This window comes from Dermacentor albipictus, chromosome 1, assembly GCF_038994185.2.
Source record: "Dermacentor albipictus isolate Rhodes 1998 colony chromosome 1, USDA_Dalb.pri_finalv2, whole genome shotgun sequence".
In the NCBI taxonomy this organism is placed as follows: domain Eukaryota; kingdom Metazoa; phylum Arthropoda; class Arachnida; order Ixodida; family Ixodidae; genus Dermacentor; species Dermacentor albipictus.
In genome coordinates this window covers 23871669-23886295 of record NC_091821.1, presented here as the reverse complement: position 1 = coordinate 23886295, position 14627 = coordinate 23871669, and the positions used below count along the sequence as shown (strand labels likewise).

The 14627-nt window shown below is 50.5% G+C and overlaps 1 protein-coding gene across 2 annotated transcripts in view; it reads right to left on the bottom strand.

Moving 5' to 3' along the window:
* Positions 1 to 14627, bottom strand: part of LOC135920476 (maternal embryonic leucine zipper kinase-like) — a 154412-nt gene that overhangs the window by 28402 nt on the left and 111383 nt on the right. The window lies entirely within an intron of this gene.

The following is a 14627-nucleotide window of genomic DNA, read 5'->3' as shown; positions in this document are numbered from 1 at the left end:
AAAGCGAGGAGGACAGAAAGTTCCAAGAAAGGATATGGAGCGCGCTGCATTCCGATATGAACGCATTTGAGAAGTAATTTTGCAGAAACGCGAACAGAGGGCAAGACGAGAATACCGAAGCAAGCACCGAGGTACCGAAAAGAATAGGGAGAAGGCACCGAAAAATATTCTTTAAAACAAGCAGAGAAGAGCACACGGGACAGGCGAACAGGAAGCGCCGAGGAATCTCGGCGACAACAACCAAACCGACAATTGTCTAGCTGGGAGTCCGCGGATCAAAAGCTTCCGACACGCGCATTCCGAAGCAGCTGGCACACGCTCCACGCGGGGACAAGCCTTAGTAAGGAGGAGGTGGGGAAAGCAGCCGTGATGGGGGGGGCGGAAAATGTCGCGCGCAGGCCCCCCGAAAGCTCGTCAACGAGACGGACGAAGGGAATACGCACAGACCGGGCCTCCAAAGCTCGTCGCCACCGCCTCTGGCGAGGCTATGCATTGCCGCTAAGACAACGGCACGCCATTGGCCGACGAACGAGGTGCCCAATAAAAACGGCGAACGAAAGGAAGCGACAGCCCAAGGGTGGTGGTATATAGCAGCGGCACAGTAGGCCCCGGCTCCCGAATAATAGGCATTCGCGCGGTCCAGACCGCCGAGTAGCGCCTGCCGCACCCCACACGCACGCACGCGGCAGGACTGGTAAGTACCTGGCTGAACGCAATGTCATGTGGGCCGCCGCCGTGCGCGCACGCGCTGGAGGAGCCGTGTTCGTGGGGCCGTGTTTCCGGTGGCTTCGTGGCTCGGGGCTTGCCGTCGGTGCAAAAACAAAAACAAAGCGGCGGGCAAAAGGAAGAGATGGGCCTTGTTTGCGTTGTCGGGGCGCCGCTCCTCAGTCCTCATTTTCGTTTTCCTCCCAGAGCGGCGCGAAGAGAGAACTCCGCCAAGGGAAGCCGGCGTTCTCGACGAAAAAGAAAAAAAAAAGGAAGAAAAAATGGAAGAAAAAGGAAGAAAAAGAAAAGGCGGGCGGCCCCGGGGTTTTCTTCTTCCAGGAGTGGGGGTGGCAAAAGAAGCCGAGGACGCGGGAACGAAATATAAAGAAACGCGCGCCCACCCGCGAGCGCGCGCGTGCGAGCGCGAGTTTGCGATCATTCGCCGTCGGCGCGCACGAGAAACGACGCGCCGCCGAGAGAAATGACAGTGGCGCGCCGACGGACGAGCGCTCGTTGTGGAGCAGGTCTCTTCCATACCCCCCTCCCCTCCCTCGCCAAACACCGGTGATGATTCTCTGCCCCCTCGACGCTTTATTGGGTTGCCCGTGCCAAGCAACGACAGGGAAAGTATGGAAAAACAAAAAGAAGTGCTCGCGGTTTTCGTCTCTTAATGTCAGCCTCACTCCGATATAGTAGTAAGTATCCCCTGTACGACAACAATATCAGCGAAGGGGAAAAACGTGGAGTCATTGTCAAGGCACTGATACATGTGAATGTCTCCGGATTATTTTCCATCGGTAAGGTCCTTTACGTGCACATATCAGTGCACGAGTGTTCCAGCCGTCCGCCGCCACCAGAGCGCAACCAGGACAAACGAAGCGGCGACCTTGCGCTGAGGTCGCCACAGACGCGGAACTGGCTGGCTAAGCCGGAAGTATTCTTTTGATAGTCCAGTCAAATCCAAATATAAGGAACCCGAGGAAAGCGAATTATGTTATAGATCGAGCACGTGCGTAAAACCTACTTGGCGATATTCGTGCAAAATAAACCTCTTAAAACAAACTGGGCATTGCATATATCGAGCGCCGAGCGCCTACAACGTCCGATAGAAAAACGCCTGCTGCGTATGTTTTCTCCACGATTTGTGTGCTTTTCTTTCAATTTATTTATTATAAACCGACATCGAGCTAGGCCATGTCCGGTTGCTGCGTTACTTAGACGTGCATGCTGCTGCAAGAGTCAGGTCACCATGAGGTGTTTCAGCACTGCCACACAGCTTCGTTCTACCAGCGCATAACGTACTCAGCATAAACGTTCGTTATACCCAAGTTTAAAAAAAGTAAATTATGGGGCTTTACGTGCCATAACCACTTTCTGATCATCAGGCACGCCGTAGTGGAGGACTCCGGAAATTTCGACCACCTGGGGTTCTTTAACGTGCACCTAAATCTAAGTACACGGGTGTTTTCGAATTTCGCCCCCAACGAAATGCGGCCGCCGTGGCCGGAATTCGATCCCGTGACCTTGTGCTCAGCAGCCCAACACCATAGCTTGGATACATATGAAAATGCTTCATATGGCAACCTATATTTAGCGCACGACTCAATTCGTTACAGCCGAGTTTGACTGTATACATTGACAGCTGCCTAAACAGGGCTTTTTCGATTAAGAGTGATGTTCGAGAAAGGAGTTTAACATTCCTGGCATTATGGGCCGTCGTTGCGTTGTGCGGCATATGAAACGGCGCAGGTTACCTCGTCCTCCAAATGTGCACCAGCAGACGACGCTGTATTATGCGCAACAGCGTCTGCGAACAAACACATTCCGACTCAGTGACGCCTGCCAAACGTTCCCGACCTAGCTCAGCGGCTGCACCTAGACAGGCTTGGTTCCGCGAGACGTCGATGCCCCAAATTTTCGATCCTCGACATACTTTGCCGCTAATAACGTGAGCTTCAGAATACTGATTAGCAAAACATTCATTAATTGACTTTTTTACTAGCGTCTTGGAGACAGTTATTTAAATTGCACATTCGAATGCCGTCACATTTTAATGCACCATCATGTTTTTTCTTTTATTCTTGAAAGTCGCACCTAATTCAACATACTTATCATCCAATTTCAACGGTAAATTCAGGCAATATCGAAACCTAGCGCGCGGGAAGCGCAGACAAGCCGGTCCCGCTATCATATCAGACTGAAACCTCCCATGACGACAAGCACGAGGAAGATTGAAACTGAAGGTCTCGGCCAGTCAAGGCAGCTAGCTACTGATATGGCACGCTTTGCCTGGCAAGCATGTGCGGCTGTCTGCCGGGTCAAGATTTGCCGAAATGTCCCCTAGGAAGTAATAAAAATTTAATGAATAAATTTCTGTTGATTTGTCTTCTCAAGCTCGTGATATTAGCTGCAAAGTATGTCCACCTGGCCTGATAACTCTCCTGCAAGAACGTCACGTTCGCTGTGCTCACTACTTTTTTTATACATAAAATAATCTGTAGGCTTTGCATAACGGTTTCGAAGGAGTGCAGAGAAAAAAAAAAGAAGAAAAGAAAAGCGGGAGCACCACTACCAGAAGACACGTAGAGAACAAAAAACAAATGCTTTCCTGCGCCATCTTTGCAGCGTACAGGTCATATTCTCCTTTACAAAATGACCGATTCTCCACATGGCAGAGGCTAAATTCCTACAGCCAGCAAAAACACTACCAGAAAACAGGTGGAACTGCTGAACAGCTTTTGGAGCGGTTCTGGAAAAAGAAAAAAAAAATCTTCGTTTTAGAGAAAAATTTTATGTGGAGCAGGCTAAGTCAATTTAGGAACAGCAACTCCTATATTTGAAGCAGCTTAGCATGAGGAAAAAAACTTGTCTTTATTGCTGAACACTCTGAAATCTAGAGCAGCTAAATGAAATAAGTGACGCAATTCCAATTCGATTGCACGCGGTAGCCTTCGGTTCCTTACAGCCGGTACACAAAACCACAGCGTGTATATGGTAGAGTTGGTTGCAGCGACCGCAACCGTAATCCACGAGCTTGACTAAAGCAGCAGGGCGTCTCTAATAATCCATGTTCCGTCACAGCAGGCTGTGACTGTCGGTTCTTGCTGGAGGTGGTTTACGGAGCTGCTTCGGGTACTCGAGTACGACGGATCAGAGAACAAGAACAATTCAAGCTCTCAGGTTCCAGATTTCAAGGAGAAACAATAAAGACGATCACATTACGGTGACATGTGCTACTCAGAAGCATCTTGATTAAAGATCTAACAAACAGTTAACCAAAACCATGCTTGTTTCGTTTTCTTAAGGGAGGCGCAGGTTTACAAAAAAGCTCGAACGTGCTACAATTGAACGAGAGAGGAGGAAGAGAGGGGCGGCAACGTGAACCGCGTAGACATTGGCTCACGGTGGTCAGATTCGTGAGCATCCCGTTTATAATGACAGAGCATGACTACGTCAAACAATACCCCCCAAGACAAGGCGGCCAAGGACGCCACAGAACGCCCCGTGCGACTAAGAGACCGCACTAGGTGATCCAGAATAACTCGTGCTTCCTGGCAATTGCTTCCTTCCAACGTGCACCGCGCGATGATCGGCAATTTGAGTACACGACTGCTGTTTCCATGTCGTTTCCCACCAAACCAGGGCCTCGCCCTCTCCCGCCGGGGAGTCGACGACAGAGGAGGAAAACGCCCGTCATCATCCGCACAAAGGGTCGCGCACGCTGCCAATCACAGCAGAAGCGGCTGCACTCGTCGCAGCGCGAACGATACTCAACACAAACGGGGGCGGGCGGTCAGGCGAGCAAGGTCGGTTGAGTGCAGTCCAGGGAATCGCTGGGGGACCCCGCAAGAGGCCCTGATTAGAGGCAGAAACAGCCCCCGCGGGGAGGCAGGACTAACGGCGACCCCTTTCCGGCCGGGAACGGTGCGAGCGCGCGCACACACAACGGCGCCCATCTGGCCCAGCCGGATAACGCTTACGACACTTCATCTCTCGGCCAGCAGTGGCGGCACAGTAGACAAGACTCGCCATCGCTCCACGCTCCCGCGGGGGCACTTGCGAGGGCCACCGCACGATGCGCGCGGAAGCCAATATCGGCAACAACCGAGGAAGAGCCCCGCGGCCGCCTTGGGATCTCGGCGCACCCGGCGAGAACGGTCCGCCGCCGTCAGACTCGCGGGAGGCCGCGGCAGCTGACAGGGTTGTGACCAGAGGCCGCGGGTCGACGCCAGCACAGTGGATTCAGTGACAAAACGAAAGGGCGCGCTTCGTAACGCGGCTCCTCAAGCGCCGCTCAAGCGGCTGCCCAAAGGCGTTGTATACTACAGAAAACAGGTACAAAACTGTGTAGGCCGGCTAGCGTGCTGAGCCAAACTCTGCAGTGGTGTTACTCTTACAGATATAGACGCACGGATATGCTAGCACTTCTGGCCCACTTTCCCTTGCATTACTACCGTGATACGTTTCTTCGCAAGCTCAATGGTTCCAGAGGAGGTTTACATACAACTTGGCCCATCTGAAGTGAAATAACTTTTAGGAGAGCAGGAGCAATAAAAAGACCTTTTCGCTAACTTTCTTGGATACTATACTCTACCAGAAGCGGCGGATTTCGAGAAGTATGTGTTTCGCAAAATTGGCGGGATATTTAGCAACACCTTACTTATTAACTTTTAAATCAAGAACACTAAGGCACGTAACTGCAATTGAGAAACTTAGGTTGGTGAGTGCTCAAGCCATGTCCGCTTACTACAAATCCTGATCTTTGCACTATAGTTTCGATATACTAATCTTTACATGGCACAAATTACAGGGGTGCACTACGCAATTTTATTCCGCAGTGCATAACGAAAATGACGACTTTAGCGAAAATTATACACCGGACTTCGATGATTTCCGCAGTACATTTTAGGCGGGTGGGGGGTACACATTTCTCGAAGCAAGATCTTAGTCTCCAGATTTACGGTAAGTGGAAGTGGCTTCAGCACTGTAATATACCGGCCTTAAGTCAGCTATAGCAATATGATTCGCAAACCGATTGATTGAACAGGTAATTGGCGAATTAACTAATTTGCTCGTATTACTCAAATTTTATTAGCCACGAATGATGGTTTCGAATACCTAATTAAATGATATTCTGAGATTTTCCGAGATAAATTACACAACAATCTGATTATGAGGCACGCCGCAGTGGGGGGGGGGGGGGGGGGCGATTCCGGATTAATTTTGACTACCTGGGGCTCCTTAAAGGCACACTAAACGTTACTATGAAGTCAAGTTGAAGTGATAAAGCAATGCTCTAGAACGTCTAAGGCGTCAATATAATCGCGAACAGAGCTTTAGTTACTGAGAAATTGAGGTAAATGCATGACACGATTTGAGCGACACCGACATTCCGGTACTAGCCCGATGACGAAGGCACTCCTCATTATAAATTATGTCACTAGTACTCAACAACTCGTACTAAAAAGATCATTTCATTAGGTTATAAGCCGGAATAAAATGCTACTTGTCTACTTCTCTTCATTTCTAAGAAAAAATAACATTTTGACGTTACCCTTGAGTAGTATGGGCAGTCGAAAGGTTTCGTTTTCGCTCGACTCTGCGCGCACGACTCTGCGCCGCGCGCGCTTTGGAGTTTCAGTTGTTTCGTTAACGCGTCGTGCTGCGCTGGTTCTGCTGGCTCGCGAAACTTGCATTTGGAACAAGCAACGAGAATGCCACGTCCATGTGATGTCGTGGGATGCGCGAACGGTCCGCGGAACTTGGCCAAGGGCTGTGTGCCAACGAGTGAACCTCTCCGTTCGAAGTGGTTAAGTGCCGTACCTTTGCCACAGCTCGTTGGCGAAGAGCCGAAAAATCGCATAGTGTGCTCGCTGCACTTTCGTCCAGAGGATGACGAGTTCAACACCGACTTACTGAAGTCGTGTGGAGTGCCTTTCAAAGCAATGCTTTCCCGTAGCGCTGTTCCGTCGGTCTTGCCTGCATTCTCCGAAGCGCAAGAACAACTGCAGGTCGAAGACGAGGCGGTGAGTGCGGCATTTGGTTTCCACGAAGGAAAAGCTACAAATGTACAGCCATGACATTCAGTTGCCGTCGTAGTAGTAGGCGACGCCGCCGGCAGCGCGAGCCCTCAGCAGCAGGTCACGTTTATCAGAGCTTAAATCACTGAAGTCGAGCCCAGCATCGCGAGCCAATGTGTCGCTGTCTGGGTCGTCCATTGCAACAAGCGTCAAAGTTGGAGTCATAAAATGAAGAACCTGCTTATCGTAGCGCGCTTTTTCTTCCGCTAGCCACCATAGTCCCGCTTTCGCGCTGCTGTCGGCTTTGTCTTGGCTCTGTTTCTGGCCGCGCGTTTGCGTTTTGCGCAGAAAAGCCGTAGCGCCGTCTGCGGGCGTCGTTTTACTCACCGACGGCGCAACGCCACTGTGAGACCATGACGTCAATACTCCTCGATCGGAGGGCGGGCGACTTGAACTGCGCTAGAGGTACGCGGCCGCTTCAGAGCGCATTTTCTCTTAAAATAAGTCTCTTCTTCGCATGAAACAAGCGTTTCGAGGTTTCTGTGATGGTATTCCAACAGTTCACGTTGACTTAATATTAACCTTTAGTGTCCCTTTAACGGGCACTCAATGCACGGGCGTTTTTGTATTCTGCCCCTGCCGGAATGCGGCCACCGTGACCGGGAATCCCACCCACAACCTCGAGCTTATAGCAGCACAAATCCATAACCGCTAAGCCACCGCGGCGAATGAAACAGACAACTGAAGGCAGTTAAAAAAAAAAAAGTGCGGTAAGTTAACTGCTACGTACAATCGAAATATAGAATAACGAAAAACGAAAGTGGACGAAAAGAACTTGTCGCAGGTGCGAGTCGCGATGCCCTACCAATGAGCTACAGCAGCCGGCTATATACATACCACTTTTTTGAGTATTCGTGTATGCGTAGAAAAAATCAGGTCCTGCGAGAAAGCCAGCGTCGCAGCCGCGGCCGCGGATGCGCAGCATCCTTTCAACCGCAGGTGCCTAGCAGTAAGTGAGCTTCGGAGCAGGCAACTGGCTAATAAGTTCTCGTATGCTACCTCGTGGCACCAAAGCTGCCAAATTCGAGGCCCTCGCTTATGGAACGAGCGGCAGAAATCCCTTACTCTTTTCGCTCACGAAGAGGCAAGCCGCAGGGCAGTGCGGCGATGCAATAGCAAATTAAGACGAGATACCCAGCACATCCGCCCTGCAGTCAGCTGCTATAGAGGATGCGCCACGTATACATTCCTTGCTTGAGCAGCGGCGGGCTTGCAATACTGCCGCGCCGACGATTTCGTGGTGTGGAGCAGCAGTCATTGCGCTCCAACACGACCAAGATGCCGAATGCCCATTCGCTTTCATAACGCGAGAACGGCTCTCGCACGGAGCGCTGATGAGCAGGCGCTTAATCGTGTGCACACGGTTGCGTGCTGTCCGTATACGACGACTCTGACTTTGGCTCTTGCGAGCATGCGCACGGATGCTATAGGAAAACAACGGAAAAAATGTAAGCGCGGAAACGTGACAAGACCGGAGGGACACACATGTGCGCTATCTTCATCAATTGTCCAGTTTTTCCTCCAAGCTCTAAATTTTATCGTATCATCACCGATAAGCATGCGCCTGGCTGTTGTAAACTCTCGTGCTCTGAGCTGGTCATGTACAATTCTTTTAATAGATTTTTTTAACACCTGAGCCATATAGCACGAATCGGCGTCTTCGGATGGATCACCCATGGAAGCAAAAGTTACTTCGCAACGAACCGCAATGTTCTGATAGCAAATAAACAACCTTACACTCATTATTTTTTTTAATTGTTTGCTTAAGAGCACACGCTAGCTGCAATTGCCGAAATGAAGCCCGGTAATAATGAAGTCGTATCCAATTGGCAGAAATGTCGTGACCAGCACCAATTTCGAGATACCAATCCCCAGAGTGTGCTAAGAATGTGCATTGGCGCTCCAGTTTCGTCACAAAGTGCACAGGGAGGGCTTTTGCACTAACATGAATAAGAACAATGGATCGCGTAGCACGTTCTTGGGGCCTGATATCTCGCAGCTGGCGGTGGTTTCAGGATTCCTGCTAAGCAGTGCCGCATGAACTACTTGACCAGCTTCAATTTTGCAATTACATCACATGCCCTAAAGTTCACAATTATAAAGTTAATTAGTGAAGCCTTCTTAATCAGCCACAAGACCATCTTTATTCGTCATGCAAGTAATGCTCGTCTCTTTCTTTCACACAAAGAGTCCAAATTCCACGATATGCCCCAATTTTTGAAAAAAATCTGAAAAAAAATAAATTTATATACATAGATATGCAAGTCACTTAAACACACGGTAATCGTTGCTAGAAGTTGCCAGAAACTTAAGAAATTAAGAAAACACACTCTAGCGTTAGTTTCTGGCCACTGAGGATCTCATGCTAGCACGATGTCACTAATAAGGGCGCAACTAAAGGAGGGGACATTTCGCAGTCAAATATGAGCAAAACTAAGATGTTTTCAGGGAGAATACGTCAAGCTAAAAAGGCAATGCCCGTCGCCCTTGACGCCACCTTATAATTCCTGAGGCATTTCGATCGATAACCGGAAGCGCGACGTACGTTCTGTATCCCACGCTGCATATACACCACGCGCTACAATATACAACATAACTGTGTTTAAATCGTACAGCCTATCTATATCTGCAATCATGTACGAGGAAAGGAAAAGAAAGCACACGCCGTAAACATGCGCATGGGCGGTCCGGTTCAGTTCCCCTCATTGTCCTCAAGATACGTTTCATCATGGCTGAAGGGATGTGAATGTTCGCGCCACGAATGCGCTCCCGAACCGCTTCCCACAGTCATGCACGATTAGAGGCGACAGATCTGAGCTTAATAACGTGTAATTGATAACTGGTGAATGCACCGCTGTAACTCCGCTCGCTTAGCACATGCGGAGGAAAAAAAAATCGAGGCAGACAATAAAAGACCAGACATAACATACGGTTTCGTTTCTTACTCTCTTTGCGTCCCCCGCAACCAAGTAACACCCTAACATAAGCGACGACTGGACCGCAAGTGCCGGACATCAGATAGCGGCAAGATAAAAAAATATAAAAAAAATACCGAAGCACGCGGCATTTCCAACGCCGGCTCAATGTCCATGCAGAGGCAACAAAGCGCGCGCCAAACCGACTGGCATCTGACACGCGGCCAAACCAGGCGATAGACTGCTCGAACGAGAATGAAATCGGCAGGCAGCATAGGGCGAGGCGCGCCACGAGCGACAAACAAACGCTCGGCCCGACACACCGGGTGACACGCACGCGGAACAAAACAACAGGCAAGCGGAGACCGGACGCGCGCGTCATAATAAAGAAACGAAAGGAGATGAGAAGAAGACGCGTCGGGCGACCAGCAAAACGGAAAGGACTTGACCCATCGCGAGCGGCGAGCCGTACACGGGCGACCGCAACTGTTCTTTCACAGGCGCCACACTCCCTCGACTCGGGCCAAACCGGCCCACAATGGGCGGCCGGGAGGCGCCAGTCGACAGCCCCATAAAGGCGCGCAATCAAACAAACATTCGGCAATGGTGTCGGCGGCGGCCAGTAAACAAGCGGGCCGGTCACTGCAGCCACGAGTGGAGAAAACCGAGGAGAAAAAGAAAAGTTGACAGACACACCAGCGCGCGTAGTGAGGACTTCCACCCACCCCACGAGCCGCGCCAGCGTGCGTCCAGAAAGAGGCCGGGATGAATCTGTCTTCCGACGGCCAAGAGGCGAACACTGCGCGAACACGGCACACAAGAGCGGGGGCCCCGCTACCCCGCCACCACGAGCGACCAACCGACCGACAGCGGCGATGAAGTCGTCACCCCCGCACCAGCGGCGGCCGCTGCTCGGCGCAGCCTTTTGTGGGCCCGCGCAGTCACAATGGAGACTTCGGAAGTGTCCCTCCCCCTCTTTGCGTCGCCCCGGAGTCGTTCTCGCGCGCGCGCCTGTATGAGCGGCAAGCAGCCCGCCGTTTCGCATGCGGAAACACGCGGCCGGATGCATGCGCGCGCGCTAGAGACTCGCCCGAAAACAGGCAGCCACGTGTCGCAGCAGAGAAAAGTCGGGCGAGTCACTGCGCGGTCGTCCCCCTTCGAGCACATGCAGTGCCAACTGTGGCGGCCTGCCATCGTGTCCTCGCGGCCTTAATAAGTAGACGTGCGAACGTGGCACTGCTGATGCCTTCCAACGTGTGCTCGCTTGGGAGACGGTGAGGGGAGGGGGGAGGCCGAGTCCATAATACACAGCGGCCACGAAAGAAATAAATTCTCTCTCAGTGTAGGACTGCTGGACCTTTCCCACGAGACCACTGCGACGTGCTCAAGGCTTTTCACGGCTGTGGTGGTCCACAAGCTAAGAAAAATTTTTTTTTTCGCTAAACTCCCGATCAAAACGCCGCGCTAACTACTCGGGGTCGTCAGCCACTGCCAAGCTGTGGGGTATCAGCTCGGAACTTGGCTTTTTCTCGGAAGTAGCATCGACGCCGCCGAAGTGCGCAGTCCTCTGCGAGTCGCGCGCGGCATCCCGCCACCTCTGCGGAGGATACCACGCCCCTCCGCTGCGCGGCATTTGCCGCCAAGCTGGCTACGCTCGTGCAGAAGGAGGCCTGCATGCGGCCGTAGCGGGTCCCAAACCGCATGCGATGACCGGTCAGTGGCAACGAACACGCCGGTGGGCTCGCGGGCGGCGCTCATCGGTTCCCACCTAACGGAACAGCACTGGAGCGCGAAGACACGTCATTCACGGACTCATCGTTCGCCGTCACCTAGCTGCCCAAACACCCCCATCTCGTACAGCGCGCGGGGAACCGCTGCCGTCCATCGGTGCGTGCTTTCTGACGCGACGGCAGAGCGCGGCGCTGCTACGAGTGCACGTTGGTTGTGCATGTGGCCGAAAGAGCAAATGGCACCTCGCACGTTTAAGAACGATAACTACTGTGGAGATTGTGCAGAGAAAGACTCCAGGGCACTAGCTCTTAAGGTGCACGACCTTGGCCTCGCAACGCGTCAGTGCGCCGAGTTGCTATACCGCGAGCGCGGGCTGTCCGCTGCAGACGGCGCTGAAGCGCTACACTGGCCCCGCGCTTACGTGGGGCTCATATGCACCGGAGCCTGTGCACCTCTCCGGAGCAGTCGGGGTTTCATACCCCGCTGCACAGGCAACAAACGAGGCGCCGACAGCGCGCAAATTTCCGTCGATTTTGTAAGTATTGTAAACAACCTTTCCACGATTCTCTTCGCCATTCTCTCTCTCTCTCTACTTTCTCCTATGCTGTCTACTTTATACCCTATGACCTCTACTCCTTTTTTTTTGCCCATGTACAGAAGTCAGTCGCTCCTTAGTCACGCGTTGCAACCAGTAGATTCCCGTTCCTTTCCTTCTCCTCACACCCACAAATGAAAATATATATCGCGGAGCTTTTTGACGAGTTAATGTTTAGAGATGGCCACAAACTGAACACTTTGCAAGCTTACTCCGTTGTGGGACTAAAGGGGCTAATGGACTAATAAAAACATGACGCATGAGCATTATCTTTAGTTTGAATTTGCTTTGTATTACAAGCGGCTGAACCCAATTTTATAGGGCACGAAGTAATTGCGACTATATGGCAGATTTCGAACAACACTAAGAGCATTTGGCCGCCTAACAATGTTTTCCTTTTCAGTTGCGCGACACGTAAGCAAAGCTTTCTTATTATCTCGTGACTGACATTCGCCTCCCCGGAGTGCAACATAGAAGCACGCACCCACAAAAGGACGTTACTTCTAGAAATAAAGTGGTATATACGCAACATGCTCCTCAATTCCCGGCACTGTTCTTCAAGTAAATCGAAAAAAAAAAGAAGACGACGAGCATTGAAATTAGCGTGTCGTACGATTCTCTTGACATGCTGACAGCACTGGCACACGTAATGCCACAATTGCAAAATAAAGCGGCCGAGTGGACATTCACGCAAAACCTACTTCGTCAAAAGCCCACGGAGGCTTAATGTAACGAATTCAGCCGCGTTTCCCTGTCCGTACAGTTATTACTCCCGATATCTTGGAAGAAATTCGACTGCGGCCGCCAACGGGAGAAGGTGATGCGGGAGCGGCGTCCCGGCGCGGCTCGGGTCGATGTGGAACCATTAGGCCGGGGTCCGGCCCGCCGTCCGGCCGCTGTCCCTCCGTTTCCGATGCGTCCATATCCGGACAGCCGTGCTATTTCCGCTTCCGCTTCGGGCCTCCTCCCGCACAGGGACACTGCACGCCCCCCTCCCCCATCCCCCGCATTTCTTCTTCGGGATCGCTCCTCTTGGCCTGGAAGAAGGGGGCCACACCCGCTGCCACTCGCGCAGCCGACGTGGGTGCCGTTCGTCGATCGGACTACACTACAGCTAACACGGCGAGCAGCGCCGTGTCTCGTGCACCAGCCAATGAGAATGTCTACAGCACGCATCTATCGGCTCATGGCCTTGCTGGGAGATATCATTTATTATTACGCCTTCGTCTTCTGTTGTTAGATCGAGACTTGCAATAATAATAATTTTTTAAAAATGCCCATTAGAACATACTGGAGCGAACGGTTCAATCCATACTCAAAAGCACGGCATACTCCCAAGAGTCTAAAGGGCAGGAGAGTAATATCCGATGGTGTACAGTTTAACTCCATGCAATAAATAAATAAATACATAAAAAAACGGACTGAGCGCACACGCCTGTTTTTTTTTTTTCTTTTTGCACAAGAACAAAATCGCGCACTAACGCAAGCCATTATTGAACAGTGCAGCAGCCACAGTTCTGCACAAGGTCGTTAACTGAGTACACGTTATACAGGGTATTTCACTTAAATTGAGCCAAACATTAAAAACATTTAAATGATACGTAGCCTGACAGAACAGAGGTAATGTTGTTTGCCATCGCTTGGAGATACCTAGATTCATTTTTGCATTCCGCCTACTTATTATATGAGTAGGCGGAATAATAATATATAATATAATTAATAATAATAATAATATAATATTATATAATAATAATTATTATTATTATATAAGTATTATATAAGTATTATATAAGATGAAAAGCGTCAATTTGAACATTGTAGAGCAACATGCGAAACTCCCGATACAGCTTTCGGTTGCTCAATACGTGCTACAGAAAAGTGTTTTTCCGAGCGTGAAAGAAGCCCGCGAATACACGCAAAGTGCCTCGAACGGCCAGTCGCGCGGCAATGTTGAGTGTATCTGCGGGCTTCATTCACGCTCCGAAAAACACTTTTATTTGGCCCGTATTGGGCAACAGTTAGCTGTATCGGGAGTTTTCCGTGTTGCTCTATAATTTTCTCATTGACGCTTTTCGGCTAATTACAGTATTCGAGAAGTAGATTGACGTATTAAGACTAATTATGTAATTAGGCAGAATGCAAAAATAATTCGAGTATCTCCAATTGACGGCAAACATTACCTCTGCTCTGTCCAGCTTCGTAGTACTTGAACATCTTTAAAGTGTCGCTCAAGTTGTATGAAACAACCTGTATACTGAAAACTTTCTTCACACCGACAAAGCTATACACCATGTCGACGTGCAGCAAGTGCTGGGGACGCACGACAGCTTCAGTGTTACTTTTATTGCACGACTTTTAGACGTCCCGATGACGGTCCAGACGCGTGTAGCGTCTTTTTTCTTTCCTTTTTTTTCAAAATTTATTAGTGATCAAAAGAAAGCAGACTCCCGCGCACAAAAAAAATGAAGACTAGCATTTACAGTTACAAAACGAGAGGTTCGAAAGAATAAGAGTCAGATATTCTTGATACAGGTAAACCACGATGCGATGGCTCTATACCCAAGTGTCCATTTGCAACCAAACAAGCTTCTGAGCGACATT